Source organism: Geotrypetes seraphini, chromosome 3 (genome assembly GCF_902459505.1).
Source record: "Geotrypetes seraphini chromosome 3, aGeoSer1.1, whole genome shotgun sequence".
NCBI lineage: Eukaryota > Metazoa > Chordata > Amphibia > Gymnophiona > Dermophiidae > Geotrypetes > Geotrypetes seraphini.
The window spans coordinates 90,080,961-90,097,660 of record NC_047086.1 but is presented as its reverse complement, the minus strand read 5'-3'; the positions used below and the strand labels follow the sequence as shown (position 1 = coordinate 90,097,660).

The window sequence follows — 16,700 nt, the reverse complement described above, 5'->3', positions numbered from 1 at the left end:
AGTGAAATCGAATTGAAAAAACTCAATTCAATAGGCCAAATTAAAACAAAACTTTTTCCCTGAATCGGGCAGCAACTAGTAACAAGAGCCACAATACTTTCAGGTGACATTTGAGAAGTCAAAGATGAATGTCTTTCTAGTTAAAGTCAAACAACAAAAAGATCTAACAGAGTCTGCAGTACAAGAACAGCAAGAAAAAAAAAAAAACCCCAAGAAAAAACTGCAGACAGTATGTACAAGATGCAGGCTATATTTATCATACCAGATATTTAATGCGGTTACTAATGTCACCTTTTTACAAACCAAGGGACCCGACACGGCCCATGTTTCATAAAACACGCCTTCCTCAGGGATCCATGGTTGATAAGGTTTAAAACGAACCGCAATTAAAATGTGCACAATGAACATGAACCGACAGTGCAACGCTGAAATGAATGCCGAAGCGAAACTAAGACACCGTCGGTCCATGTTCATTGTGCACATACAGGCATTTGCTCATTACTATTTTAATTGCGGTTCATTTTAAACCTTATCAATCATGGACCCCTGAGGAAGGTGTGTGTTCCAAAACACAGACCATGTCTGGTCCCTTGGTTCGTAAAAAGGTGACATTAGTAACCGCTTTAAATATCTGGTATAATAAATATAGCCTGCATCTTGTACATACTGTCTGCAGTTTTTTCTTGTTTTTTTCTAGTTAAAGTGACAGAAAATGTGAACAAAAATGAATAGGAAAAAACCCAATAGGGTGGCAAATGGAGGGTCTTGATGTTATAGATCTAGTGGAACAGGTTCTGAATGAGCTAGAAACCTAAAAGCAGCAGCTGGGCCAAAACAATGTGCATGCAGATGCATCTTTTTATTCATCTAAATGTTATGTGCAACTTTTGCTTTCAAGATCCCATCAATGTGTAAATTACAATAGCAGAAGGAAGAAGCCCGAGCTTACATCTCATGGCAGCCATACATCACAAAATGTTGATTCCTCTTATGTGAATGTTGCAGGTTGTCTCTGCTGTGGGAATGGCTCATTCTGTATCAATGAACATCTCATGTACTACAAATACATATCATCCAAAGGAGCACAGAATTAACAGCCAATCCACTATCTTAGCAATCGGGCCCCTTTGACAGCTACACCTGTACATCAAGTGATTTGTCACACTACACGTCTGCAGCAAGTAATCATTCAATAAATACTCCTAAGTGCCACTATGTGAACATGAATTCAATAATATGCTCACTGTTCAAACAAAAGGCAAGACTAAATGCTGTATTGCCAGTATATAGCCCAAGCAACAATTAATAATGATGAAGATGGTTTTATTTTTCCTGCACCAAAGGCAACAGTGAAAGAGACCAATATTCTTTAGTAATGAAAAATATCCAACCTTGATTTAATTCTTTATTGATTTTTAAAACTTTCAATAAGTGCAACATAAGATACCATACTTTACACTTTAACATCACTTAATATTCCATCAAAGTCTAATTCATTTCAAATATCCCTCCCCCCCTTATACTCAACAATTGATCTTAAGCATAAAAAAACAAAGAATCCCCACCCCACCCTGGACATGTATGAACAAAGGGAAAAAATAATATTCATTCTGTACAATATTTTGTTACTGGCTCCCAAACATCCTTAAATTTGAAGTTTTGAAATTTGTGCTAAAACATTCTATTAAATATCATTGCTGAACTAGAATAAAACCTAAAACAGGCGTCCTTTTAAGTTACATTGGAGAAAACGGTAACTATGAACAAACCACTTTAGTGCTAACACTGCAGAACCAGAAATTGGACTGGCTTGTAAACTCTACTCTTGATATGTAACTTCTGTGGCTCTTAGATTGCAATACCTTGTTTTTGTTATGACAGCAATACAGAAGACATCTTCATTATTTATATTTAGCTCACTGGTGGCTCAAGGCAAATTAAATTTAAATCCTGTTTACAGGCACGCAATGAGCCTCTGCTTGTCTCTCAAACTACAAGTTCACAAAGAACTGCATGTTTTTTTTCTTTAAATAAATTTTTATTGAAAAAGACCTTCCCCAAAATGGAGAAAAATGCAAAGGCCAACATAATACCAATATAACAAAAGGTCCCCTCATAAGCGCATAATACCATCAACAAAGTGTGAACTCAATCAACATCCATTTCTGAGAAAAGATAGAGGGGCATAATTCAAAAACACATCTAAGTCCAATTTGGATGTAGGGAACTAGTCGCCCAAAGTTGGCAGCGGAAAAATATCCACTCAAGTATGTCTAAAATATGGGTGGGAGGGGTGAGGGGGGAGGGTGAAAATCATCTATTTGTACATCCAGGCATTTGATCATCCAGACCATCACTACGTCTATCATTTATACCACATTCTCAACCACAGTTTTGCCCAAGTCCCAAACACCCAGAACAAGACCATCTGGACGTGGGAGGCGCCAGCATTGTGATGGACTGTCCACACAGACATGGCAAGAGAGAAGTAGGGCACCTTACAAGGCACTGCTGTGAACTTCACAAAAAGGGTGCCAGATAATCATCTCACCAGAACTCCCTTATATTTATGGTGAGCCCCCCCCCCAAAAAACCACCTGTCTACAACCCCAATAGCCCTTATAGCTGCAGGTGGCACCTATATGGCAGTAGAGTAGGTTTTGGTAGGCTCACCTTTTCCACCATGAATTAATTGGTTAGAGTGGCTTATGGGCCTGGGTCCTCCTCTATATGGTTCACTAGCCCATCCCCCCAGACTACTTAAGCCACCTCTGTGCAACTCTAATAGGCTTTCCTAGGCCTGGTGCTGATGTTCTGGAGGCAGGTATTCACATTTTTATTCTGAACTTTATCTCTGCAGTGATTATCTAGTCACTTTGGATACTTTTGGGGCACTTATACCCGTCTTTACATCGTTTAACTCGCAATGTATAAACGTCTAGGCAGTCTCGTCAAACATTTGATTATTCCTGCAGGACCAAGGGCCCTCTTTTACTAAGGTGTGCTAACCAATTAGCGCGCGCTAAACACTAACGCATGCATGTTAGTCAATGGACACGTTAGCGGTTAGCGCGCGCTAATTGGTTAGCACACCTTAGTAAAAGAGGGGGTAAGTCTAGGTCGGCCCACATCATGTCCTAACCACTCTTCCAAAAATGGCCCTTTCAGCTCTGGGCGGGATTCAGAGGCCAAAAATGTCCCTGGATACGTCCAAAAAGCCGTTTCGATTATCGGCACTTGGACGACCTGGTGCTGAATTGGGTGGGTTTTTAAGACGTATTTAAATTTCGATTATGAGTTCTATTGTGTATATCTATATACCCCTACTCACATAGTGTGTTTACCTACTCCCATCCCCCCTTCATTCATGATCTCTTCCCTCAGCATTTAGATAAATAGGAATGCCACAAGTCCCAGTATTTTCTTGTGTCTCTGGTCTTTTCTCCATGTAGCTCCCACGACGCCATCTCATTCATGCATGCCAGCCACATCTAATATGCAGAAGTCTCAGCATCCTATAGTCGCTCAATATGTCTTTTTGCTAGCAACACAGCTATGGAGACAAATTGCACTGTTCTGGGGTAACCGCCTGCTCTACAAGCTCCCCCCCTCTTGACCCAACACTAAGACAAAGTATGACCACTGAATTTCTTTCTGCAAGACAGTTGAAATACAGTACTCCCCCGATATTCGCGGGGGTTCCATTTCCAGGAACCCCCGTGAATCTTCAAAAACCACGAATACGTGTTTTTGTGGGGTAGAGGGCAGTGGGAGAGGCAGGAGAGAGCAGCTGGAGCGCCAGCGAGTGAAGGAAATCACACGCAGTATGCTCCAACCGCCTCTTCCTGCACTGAAGTCGGTACTTACCAATCAGGAGCTGTGTGTTAAAGCAGCTCCTGATTGATGAGGCCCGACTTTAATACAGGAACAGGCGGTCGGCGCATCACCCCTATGTGCAATCTCTACCAGCACTATATCCTCCGTAGAGAGTCCAACCACACCCCATTTCTGCCCGCCACTTTAGGCCTTCGGGCTCTTAAAGATATGAAAGTAAACACACTATCCCCCTTCCTTTTACAAAACCGTGGTGCGGTTTTTAGCGCCAGCCAGAGCAGTAACTTCTCCAAAGCTCATAGAAATTCTATGAGCATTGAAGCTGTTACTGCCAACTGTCAAAAAATCCTAGAGGTGTAACTTGGGTCATGAGAGGAACGAATGCCCCATCTGCAGCATCCACAGCTGCGGGGAGGAGATCTGAGCAAGTGGCACTCCAGTCTGAGACATAACGTGATGCTCATGCTTGCACTGGGCCCATTAGTAAGCCGCTCTATAGCGGTGATGGGGTGAGCATTAATACACTATAAGTTGAGGATCGGAGTAGATTACTATACCATGTTTACATACAAAAGGATTCGTTCTCTTCCGCTCTTATATAAATAAATTGAACTGCAAAAACCAGTGGAGAAGAAAAAAAAAAAGAGCTGTGTCGCCAGAACACTACTATTTTCAGCAACGCTATTGTTATAGCAGGCTCACCCTAATCATTGGTCATTTAAAAAAAAAAAAAAAAGCAAGAGCGGTTCCTTTCCAACATCCACTGGCCTGAGCTATGGCAGGACCGACCAGCATTCCTCTCCCTGACGTCAATTCTGACGTTGGAGAGGAAGTTCTGGGCCAGCCAATCGCTGCCTGGCTGGCCCGGAACTTCCTCTCCGACATCAGAATTGATGTCGGGGAGCGGAATGCTGGTCAGCGTGACGCTTCTGCAGGGAAAGCTTGGGGCGGCAGTGACTTGGGGGCCTGTTCCCCAATTGTGGCAGCAGCAAACCTAGTGGCGGAGGAGGGCAGGGAGAAAGAAAGAAAGGGGGCAGGCAGGGAGACAGAAAGAAAGAAGGGGGCAGGAAGAAAGAAATAAAAAGTTGGAGGAGAGAATGAGCTCTGGAGGAGAGGAAGCATACAGGAGGCTGAAAGAAGGGATGCATAGTCAGAAGAAGAAAGTGTAACCAGAGACTCAAGAAATCACAAAACAAAGGTAGTAAAAATGATTTTATTTTCAATATAGTGATCAAAATCAGTGATCAGTTTTGAGAATTTATATCTGCCGTCTATATTTTGCACTATGGCTCCCTTTTACTAACTGCAATAGCGGTTTTTAGCGCAGGGAGCCTATGAGCGTCGAGAGCAGCGCGGAGCATTCAGCGCAGCTCCCTGCGCTAAAAACTGATATCGTGGTTTAGTAAAAAGGGAGGGGGTATATTTGTCTATTTTTGTATGGTTGTTACTGAGGTGATATTGCATAGAGTCATCTGCCTTGACCTCTTTGAAAAAACCCTGGAATATGAATGATAATTAACATTTTCTCTGCCTTTCAGTGTGCTTTGTGGTTTTTTTTAATTTATTTTATTTTTGGTAGATCTTTTTGACTTGGTCATTTTAAAAGTAGCTCGCAAGCCCAAAAAGTGTGGGCACCCCTGATCTAAGCCATACAATGCAAGAACTCTCGTTAGGTAACAAGTCTTGTACGATTAGTGCACTAGCTCCTGGGCCTATGGTTCAAGACTCCCACACATGCAGTGCAGTACTAGAGCAGCTCTCACTCTAGCGGCAAGAGGTTGTCCATGCTCTAGCAGTGGTCACACGAAAAACAAGAAAAAAAACTGCAGACAGAATGTACAAGATGCAGGCTATGTTTATGTTTAAATATATTTATTGAGCTTATCAAGAAAATCAAATAAACAAAGGGAAACACAAACAAGCTTAAATTTTTACAATATCCCAGTCAAATCCCCCTTATCCCTTCACATCCTACTCCCCCCTCCCCCGGGTCCTCCTCCCAAGTATAATTCCAACACATTCAATGAATTAATACAAATAATAGACATACCAATGTTAACATAATGATTCAAAGAAACATAAAATCAACAGTTAAGTAATCAGCTGCGAGCCAAGGAAGTCATGGCAGTCCAAAATGGTTCCCAAGTGCGTTGAAAAATGCAGCCTGGTAGAGAGGAAAAATCTATCACATTTCTTCGTCCCCACATCAGGAGAGTAATCATACGACATCTCCAAATTGAGTAATCCAGCGGGTCATTCTCAATCCATTTCAGCAAATTGCATTTCAGGGCAAAGCAGCAGGAAAGCAGCAGCCCCCTTCTGATGAGGATAATAATGGGGAACAGCTCCAAATAAAATCAAAGGAGAGCGCTGAATAGTTATGGACCAAATACGCTCTACAAAAAGAAAAATAACATTCCAAAAGGTGCAAATTTTGGGTCGTCCAAAACATATGACCCAAGCTCGCTTCAGAGGCCTGACATTTAGGACAAGCAGCTGACTCACAAAATCCAGAAAGAAAGGCCCTCTTAGGAGAAATATACAAGCGGAAGATCAGCTTATAATGTTGCTCCCAAAAGGTAGTATATTTACAAAAACAGGCAATCTACGGATAGCCTTCAAAAGCACATCTTCAGATAATTCCATAGCTAGGTCTCGAGCCCAAGCATCCCGTAATTTAACATAATTAAACAAGGGGGACTCATCTTTCAAATGACGATGATGAAATTTAACATAAAAGTGGTTAATGTTACCACCCTTCAAACAATCCTAAGGACCCGACATGGTCCATGTTTCAGTAAACACGCCTTCTTCAGAGGTCCAGGGTTGATAAGGTTTGAATAAAACCGCAATATAAAATGATAGTAAACATAGACCTGTAAAAAATCTGGGATAACTGCGCACCGACAAACTCGGCAAAAACTTGCTGAGTTTGTCGGTACGCAATTATCCCAGATTTTTTACAGGCTTACTATGTTTGCTATCGTTTTATATTGCGGTTTTATTCAAACCTTATCAACTCTGGACCCCTGTGTTTACCAAAACATGGACCGTGTCGGGTCCTTAGGTTTGTTTGAAGGGTGGTAACATTAACCGCATTTATATTTAATAAACATAGCCTGCATCTTGTACATTCTGTCTACAGTTTTTTTCTTGTTTTTCATTTGTTGTTCCATTTCCACTGCAGTTTCTGTTGGATTTTTTTCTTTGTTTTTTCTAGCATTGGTCACAGACATCCAGGTGGGGAGGTTGGCTGGCCGGGGAGTGGTGAGGAGCAGCAATGAGAGAGACTTAGTTGGGGGACCGTTTTGTTAGCTGGGCTAGGGAATGGATGACCATTTTGCAGGGAAAGTGTTAGAGGCTGGAAGGTTTGACTGGTTCACAGGGGTGGGGGAATGGCTGGAGGTCTGACTGGTTTCTTCAGTGGTGAAGAATGGGAGGGGGCAGCTCACTGGCTTGCTGGGTAGTGAGGTGTAGATGAGATAGGGCTGGAGTTGACCAGTTTTAAAAGGAGGATGGGGACTAGATGCTAACATGATAGGGCAGAGTATGAGACTACAAGACTGAGTTGGGGGGGGGGGGCACCAGTGTGAGACTTGGCGGATAGGGTGGTTGGTGCAGGTGTGCATGAAGGGCCTGATTTACTAAGCTTCCTCCTTCCCTGACTGGAATGGAAAAACCTTAGTAAATCAGCCCCCCGATAGAGCTACAGTAGACATTTTTACACCTTTCATCTCCACTCCTCAACTTCAGTGGAGACGGGGGGGGGGGGGGGAGGGAGGATCTCAGGCACTGGCTCTTAAATTTAAAGGATATTAGTCTAGTCTATGATTGACCTATAACGTTTACATATAACCAAAAAGGCAATAATATTCCTGCACAGATGAGATCTTACTTTGTACAGTGTTCAATTCTAGTGGCCAAATCTGAAAGGATAGGAGACCAAAATGCTGACAAGTCTTTACCAGAACCAAAGGTGGTGAATCCTCAGGATCTAAATACAGTATGTAAAACCAGAGGACAAAAAGGGGATACAATAGAAACATCCTTTACTTCTATAGAGGTTTGCAATCGGCATCACCTTCAGAACAGTTATTCTGTTTTGGCATCTCAAGCCTTGGCAATTTTTGGCTGTGCAGGACCCAAACTGCTGTGCTAGCCTTGTAAGCATCAGGCAACTCAAACTCTGAAAGAAAACAGTTGTACAGCAGATGGGGAGAATATGTGTGTGTAGGGGTTGGAATATGTAAAGCACTTAAAAGCATGAATTAATGCATACTGTTACCGTGCAGGCTTGCTACTAGAGCACACTAATTCATGCATTAAGTACACACAATGGAAAGGGACAGGAAATGAGCAGGAAATGGGTATTGGACTGTACCTTGCCATTAGCATTCACTAGCTTACTACAGTTGACAGCACAGATAAGTGTATGTATTTAAAATCATCTAACATACAATAAATATTTTTTTTCTCTGCATTAACCACATGTGCAATTGTTTGGAGACACCCTTTACAATTAATGCAAAGGCTCAGCAGCTATAATTACAAATGTTTGCTACTACTTCTCTTATTGGGAACCACTGTAAATCCAGGGAGGCAGATATTATTTCATCTTCACCAAAGCTACTCATTTTAACAGAGTCCAGATTCCATCCTTTTAATCATCCATACTTATGAGGCAATTCTATAACTAAGGACATGCATTTAGGCTCTTGCCACATATCCTCAGAGTGCCTGTTCTGTAATGGTCCCCTGAGGGCACATGGCTAAAGCCAGTGTGGTCTAGAATATTAGTCTGAGCATTAGAGCATGTTACAATTTATACATCTGCATTTACAGCAGCCATAGAGACCTGGTGTAAATGCAGCATGAGGCAAGTCACCTAATCCCCCCAACCTGCTCCAGGTACATTAGATAGATTGTGAGCCAGGGCAGGGAAAAATGCTTGAGTGCCTGGATAAGTTCATATAAATCTCCCCTGGGAGAACAGTGTAGAAACTGAATGAATAAAATAAATAAATATGGCAGGGATGTGAATAGCTTATAGTATTTTGTAAGTTGCGTGCTCAAGTGGGAGACCCACCCATTGCTTGCCCATATTCATGCCCCCTCCCCCTTACATTTACATGCTCTGCCACTTGCACCCTTTTGAATAGTACTTAGGTACCCTGCTAGCACTTACACACATCATTGCAATTCATCATTGCATACACAAATCATTGCAATGTTAGCATTTACATATGCAAGGGACAAGTAAATGAGGATGCACTATAGAATTGTCTCTTTAATGCACAATGAATGAATCAATAAGTCACGCTCCATCCCTGGCAGTGTTCTAATCTAAGCTAAAGGCCCACCTTTTTGAAACTGCTTTCAACTCTTAACTCCCACTCACTGCTGTCAAATACCTATATCCACTGTATCATTTCCTCTACCATAATCTCCCCAACCCTGAAATGTCCTGTCTAAATTAGATTGTATGCTCTTCTATTGTATATTAAAATGTACAGCGCTGAGTACGCCTTTTCAGCGCTATAGAAATAATTAACAGTAGTAGTAAGTTTATCCGATGCAAAGTATTAGGAAAGGGAATGGGAATTGATTATACATTTCTGTGGTTACAAAGCAGTTTACATATTAAATAGGCACTTGTTTTATTCCTGGGGCAATGGAGGGTGCACAGCTTTTCTTGTTGTGAACCGCTCTGAAGTGAACTGCAAGGTATGGTGGTATAAAAAAAAAAAATAAAGTTAATAATAATAAGTGACTTGCCCAGAGTCACAAGGAGCTACAGTGGGAATCGGACCCAAGTTCACTGGTTCTCAGGTCACTGTGCTAACCATTAGGCTACGATTACTCCACTTCAGCTTTAAAATAAGTTAAAAAAGAAAGGGATGTTGGGGGGGGGTCTATATGTTCTTCTCAACCCCCTCCCTCCCAAACCCTAGGTTTTGATCTTAATGCACATTAGAATTATTGGCTAGATGCATATCCTAATTAAAGGTCAAGTCAGTAGTATGCAACAAGCCTAAAAAACAAACCCACCACATGTTGTGGAGGATGTACCTACCAATTCAGATAGCTAGTACAATTCCCTGTGCAGCACTTACAGAGTGAAAGCATTAACTGTTCTTTTTGTGTGGCTTTATTTTTCAGTTACAATACACCCAGGATTGCAGCACTGCTGCTAGGGACAGTTATATGAAATATCTTTATCCTAAACACTCGAGAGCAGATCCACAGCTCCAGTTGTCCATCTAGTAGGTAAGTGATCTTCAACTGAATGACGACTGGAAAGAGAACATATGCCTTCATCTGAAATAAATTCATCTATCTATCAATTTTAGATTTTGTGCGAGCCAGTTATCTAGGGAGGAAAAAGTTTACAGACACCTCGAAAAAGGTTTTTATATTTGAATAGAACACAAACCAAAACAAATATAATTGACAGCAAGCAAATCAGAATTTATGGATACTATGTACACAACCTAAAACGCTAAGAAACACGTTTTCTCTGTTAATCCCTTAAAACAATCTGCCCTTGTAAAATATATCTCCAAGATAGAAAGAATCCTGTCCACGATAACAAACAAAAAAAAAATTTGTGAAATTAGTATATTGCCTCAGATACTACTTTAGCAGCGTACTTAAATACATTCAGTGTCAAAAGTTCTGCGAATGCACATTGCAGTTCAACATTTGGTTTTCAACGATTCATCACTATACTGTAGTCAGAATTGATCCCAACTGGCTTTTCCTCTCTGAAACCCGAAATCAAGAAGCACATGCAAGCTTAAGAATCCAAGAAAAAAAAGTAAAGATTTTAGATTGTTTTGTTCTACAGTTCCGTACTCTGATAGCAAAACAGGGTCAAGAAAGTCTTAAAAAAAAAAAAAAAGGCAGCTCTTTAAACAAATCATAACATTCAATGTTTTGAGCCAAGAGAGCAATAATTATCCACCTTTAAACAATTCAGCTACAGCCAAAGCAAGATAAGGAACAGCTTCGGGTTCATAGAGATAACACAATCCTTCAGCAAGCACATCTACCACCCTGCTGCTTTTCGCAGCCTAAGAAAAAAAAGTAACAAGAGAAACTGTACTCGCCAAAAATGAAAACCAAAAAGCATCCGACCCCATTCTTCTCCCAAATAAGAACGCACCGTTAAAAAACGCTCAAGTATTCTTTCAGCTATACATATCTTGGGACCAGAACAATCTTATTAAAGGTGCGCAAATAATGTGGAGAATGACCAGCCCCAGTGCCTGCCAAGGTGCGAAGAACTGGGAGGAGGGCGACACACTCACCGAGCCTTTGCTCTCGCCTTTACCGGCTCCTCTTCTCCCAAGTTGTAGCTTTTTTTTTTTTCTTCTTTTTCTCTGAAACTGTCAGTCCACCTTTTACCTCTAGGGTTCTCTTTCAACGCTCATAATCTCAGGGAGAAGGGGGAAAAAAAAACCCTCAACGGTAGTGAAGAAAAGAAACAAGAAAAAAAAGCGAGAGGAAATAATGCCACGGGGAGCGTGCTTGTACACACCCACCAAGAGGAAAAACTGGGCGGTGCAGCAGAAGACCGCGCTATAGAAGGGTGCGCGCGAGCAAAGAGCTTTATGATAGGAAGAGGAGAGCGCGCGCGACGGGGAACTTTATCGACAGGAAAGGGAGGGGGGCGCGCACTGACTGCTTTGCGCAATAGGCCACTAGCACGCGCGCGCGCCATTATGACACAGCGGCCACTGGGGGCTCCTTCTGCTCGCAGTTATAAAGAAACTGGGAGGTAACAGCCACAAGTCCCCGACGGGACCGGCAGAAGCATAAACTTCAGCAACTCTAAAGAAAGAACTGGAACGTTCGTCTTGTTAACACATCTGATGGGAGGAAATCAGGAGCTTGCGCTAGGCAAATAAAACAACAAAACCATACCCAGAAAAGGACAACAACAACAAAAAAAATTGCAGCAACTTTGCTTTCACTAGCGCCTCCAGTTACACAGCATGTTCCCCTTGCCTTCCGCCCCGCCCTGCCTCTCTGCTGCTGGCCTTCGGCAGGAGGAGGAGAGCTAAACAGCTTTTGCCAGTTGGGCGGGTTTCCTGCCAAATTAGACTACTTTTGAAGACCGGCGGCGGGAAATTTTTGGTGTTCGCGAGTTGCAGTTTCTTTGGGGATACTTTATTCCAGCGTATACTCTGTAAGGTTTTAGAGGCGGTATTCTAGCTGCCTTCTGTGTGCATTCCAAGCCTCATTTTGGTGCTCCAATAAGTGGTACCAAGCCTCGCTCTGGCATCCATACCTTTCTGTTATATTTTCAGAGTTTGTCTTGAGCACGTAGTGTTGAAATCGGTTTATTTTACAGGCTACACTTTTAAGTTATCACTTTTTTGGCACAGCGAACTTAGGAGGCGGTAAAATGACAGTTTGCTCAGTGAGTCCTGCGTACACACTATAGGCTTTTTGATTCAGGTAAAGGTTATCCGTGCTGGTTTCGCCCGGAAAAATGTACACTACTAACATCAGGAAAGTTCTGTATGGTTTAAAGTAGCAGTTGTTTGCTGGGAATAGAGCCAGACGGGAGATACACGTATGTGTGTACGTATGTATATATGTGTTTTTAAATGACAGACTTTTTGACTGTCCGTGTCAGGGCTTGGTGGTTGACATCACCCACCCTGCTGTCCTCAGATAACATCCTCTAGAGGTGAATAACTGTGAGATATATATATATATACACACATACAGTTATTCACTTCTAGAGGATGTTATCTGAGGACAGCAGGGTGGGTGATGTCAACCACCAAGCCCTGACACGGACAGTCAAAAAGTCTGTCATTTAAAAACATACATACATACATACGTACACACATACGTGTATCTCCCGTCTGTCATTTAAAAACTTTAAGACTGTGCATGTGCTGCTCCCACCCATCAGCTAGCCGGATTATCAGTTCAGTAACAAAGCTAAGAAGCAAAAGGAGGGAGGGTTGTGAGAATATATGCCTGCTGTCAGATAAAGTGAAGTTACTTACCTGTAACAGAAGTTCTCTGTGGACAGCAGGATAAGTCAGCCACACTTTGGTGACGTCATCTAATGTTCCCAAATCGGAATTGCTCTCCCAGAGCTCAGGTGAGGCTTTTGGGAGCTGCATTTGAGCATGTGCGAGTAGCCCTGTATATTATACTTGTGCTGGCCCTCTCTAATTCAGTGATTCCCCTAGCTTGAGTTTTTTTGCAGTGTCATCCATAGGGGAGGAGGAAGGGTCTGACTTATTCGGCTGTCCACGGAGAACTCCCGTTACAGGTAAGTACCGTATTTTTCGCTGCATAAGACACACCAACCTCTAGAGGAGGAAATAACAAGAAAAAAAAATTATCCCCCCTCTGGTGGGCTAGTACAGGGCACATCTAGTGGTGGGCACGTCTAATGGTAGGCATGTCTAGTGGCAGCCAGCTCCCAAACCCCCAACCAGTGCCAAGCCAGCCAGCCCAAAGGCAACCAGCCAACCCACCCCAAGCCAGCCAGCCCCCAGTCAACCTGGCTAGTCAGCTAGTCCCAGGCCAGCCAGCCAGCCCAAAGGCAATCAGCCAACCCACCCCAAGTCAGCCAGCCAGCCAGCCCCCAGTCAACCCGGCCAGCCAGCCCAAAGGCAGGCACTCCCTCCCCCCCCCCCCCGCCCCCCCGGTACCTTTTTTTGGCATCCAGGCGGTCCAGTACGCTTTCCGCGCTCCTGCCCGGGTTCCATTTCTCTCTTCTGACAGCATCAGCGGCACAGCAATGCATGCGCGTGCTTCTTGCGTCCTTCTTGGTCCCTCCCTGCGCTCCGAATGGCTGCCTGTCAGTTCTCGTGCCGTGAGAACTGACAGGCAGCCATTTGGAGCGCAGGGAGGGACCAAGCAGGCACGCAAAAAGCGCGCCTGTACCACTGTGCCGCTGATGCTGCCGGAAGAAAGCAGCGGAACCCGGGCAGGAATGCGGAAAGCGCGCTGGACCGCCGGGATGCCAAAAAAAGCAGACACACAAAAAGCGCACACCTGCCTCCTGCACCGTTGTGCCGCTGACGCTTCTGGAAGAGAACAGCGGAACCCGGGCAGAAGCGCGGAAAGCACGCTGGACCACCGGATGCCAAAAGGAGGCATGGGTCTTATTTGGGTTTTTTTTTTACATTCGCTCCTTAAGACGCACCCTTATTTCCACCCCCTTTTTGGGGGTGGAAAAAGTGCGTCTTATGGAGCGAAAAATATGGTAACTTCGTTTTCTCCATGGACAAGCAATCTTAAGTCAGCCACACTTTGGTGACTCTCCAGCTGCGGAGTGCAGAGGGTGAAAGGATGGGGTCCCCTGTGGGGGTGGTCCCCTCTGCATCCCCACTACCTTGCTGAGGTAGGGTGAGGCTGCAAAAATGCTTTGGTGAGGGACAGAGACAAAAACCCAATTACTGAGACCAGTCTGAGGTTATGCTTTGCAAACATTAGGAACTTTATTTTGGTCCTTAGAACTTGACCAACAACCTTTTTTTTTTTTTTTTGGGGGGGGGGGGATCTACCAACATGGTAGAGTATATATCTCAATAACAGATCTAGTTTTCCCCCATGTATTCAGGGAAACAATGAATATATCACCAACATGGTGTTTTAGTAACAAGTATTTTTTTGTGCAAACTGTGCCAACATGGCAGAATATAAGCTGTCTAACAATATCTTCTATCTGATTCAGACTAGTAGTCCTGTTTGGCTAGTCCTGGTACTGGTGTTCATTCTCAGGGTCTAGCCATTCTCTGTGTCTGTTTTGGCCGCCATTTGTAGTATGTTGAGGCCAAAGTCATTGGAGATCTGTAGCGGGCGATCCAGGCAAGTGTCTGTGAAGTGTAAGGTGGACCATGTAGCTGTTCTGCAAATGTTCTGAAGTGGTGTGTTGCTGAGGTTTGCCAATGTTGCGGCCATGGCTCTTAGTTGGTGCGCTGTGGCCTTTCCTTTGAGGGACAATTCCTCTTGCTCATAGCAGGAGGCAATGCAGTTTGAGATCCAGTTGGATATGGTGTGTTTCCCCACTGGATTATTGGGATCAAAGGAGACTAATAGTTGTACTGCTTTTCGCCAGGGCTGCATTCGTTGAATGTATAGGTGAAGGGCATGGGTGCAGTCCAAGTTATGCAGGAGTTCTGTGCTGTTGGCATGTGGTCCCAGACAGAAGGAGGGGAGCACTATTGATTGGTTTATGTGAAAAGGTGAGACTACCTGTGGTAGGAACTTTGGGTGAGTCTCAGTACTGCGTGGTCGTGAAGGATTTGTGTGTATGGTGGGTACGTAACCAGGGCCTGTAGCTCGCTGATGCATCTTGCTGATGTGATAGCAATGAGAAAAACTGTTTTCCAGGTGAGGAATTTGTCTGGCACATCCTCCAATGGCTCGAAAGGGTGCGCTGTTAACCTGTGGAGGTTGATGCACAGTTACTACGCTGGTGGTGGGCGGCGTAACGGGAGTGCAGGTTTGCAAGTCCTTTCATGAACTTGGACACAAGTGGATGTGTGGTTAGGGTCCTGTCATCGATGCAGTTGTGGAAGGCTGATATGGCACTCAAATGGACCCTTATGGAGGATGTTCTGAGGCCTGCTGTTGATAAGTTAAGTAAGTATTGGAGTACTGCTGGGACTTGGCAGATAAGCGGGTCTTTTTCCATCAAGACTCACCACTCTGCCTCTGCTGGCAAAAGCACAGTCTATCCCAATCTAGGAGAAAACCTAGCAGGGACCAGGCTGCACCACAATACTGGCTTCTAGAAAGCACAATGGACTGGGGGGGGGTCTAGCAGTGTGTGGCACCATTTGGACCCATGTAGACTTGCACGGCCATTCAGATGCTGACCTGAAGTCCCTTTCCATCCAGCATCTGCCTCTCCTCCTCTTTCCATCCAGAATCTGCCCCTCTGTCTGCTGCTTCTGCCCAGCATCTGATCTGTCTCCTCTCTTCCTCCTTTCTGCCTCCTCTGTCATCCCATCCATCATCCACCCTTCTTTCTCCCCCTTCCATCCAGCATCTGCCCATCTTTCCCCCCCTTTCAGCCCAGCATCTGCTTCATTTCTCTTTCTCCCCCTTCTATTCAGTGTCTGCTCCATCTTTCTCTTTCCTCCCTTCCATCCATATCCTCCCCTTCTCCTCCTTTCCATTCAATGTCTTCCTCCCCTCTCCTTTTCTTTACATCCATCATCTGTCTTTTTCTCTCTCCCCAGGCATTCCAGCTTGTCTTATCTTTCCCCTTTCATCCAGTGTGTCTGATCCCTCCCCATTTCTATCTACAGTCTGTCTCCTCTCACCTCCTACATCCAGTATCTACCCCCTCCCACCTGACACCTCAGCCACCGCCAGACTGATGCAAAGCCTTCCCTCCGATGTCAGCTTTGACTTCGGGGGAAGACTTCTGGGTCTGCTACATATGGCTTGCTGCAGGCTGCCTCCAACCCCTGCTGTTATCTGGACTCGAATGAAGTGGTGGAAGGGAGTGCATTTTTGGACACAGAAGTCATGAACTGGGGAGAGAGGAAGGGAGGGAAAGAGATGCTGAGGTGGGGGAGGGAATAGAAAGAGATAATTGGGTGTGGGTGTGTCAATGAGCGGGAAAGAGAGATGGTTGTGTACACACGGCAAATGGAAGAAAGAGGAGAATTTTTGGTCATAGGGAGGAAGGTACAGAATGTGATAGGGAAGAAAAAGATGAGTGAGAAATGTGGCAAGGGAACAATGGGACAGATTGAAAGGGATGCAAGAGGGAGGAATATTGGACAGTGGTGAAGGGAATGGAGGGAGAGATGTGGCATAGTGTTGGAAAGGGGTGATAGAAGGAGAAATGTTGGGCATGGGGCTGGTGGGCAGGC

The 16,700-nt window shown here is 44.2% G+C and overlaps 1 protein-coding gene across 1 annotated transcript in view; it reads right to left on the bottom strand.

Annotated features, from left to right (window-relative positions):
• The window catches only part of HPCAL1 (hippocalcin like 1), a 246,800-nt gene extending 234,905 nt beyond the window's left edge, over window positions 1–11,895 (bottom strand). Inside the window, exon 1 of the mRNA XM_033937090.1 lies at window positions 11,145–11,895. The gene's annotated coding sequence lies outside the window, so the exon portion shown is untranslated. The remainder of the gene's footprint in view (window positions 1–11,144) is intronic.
• Window positions 11,896–16,700: the final 4,805 nt, after the last annotated feature.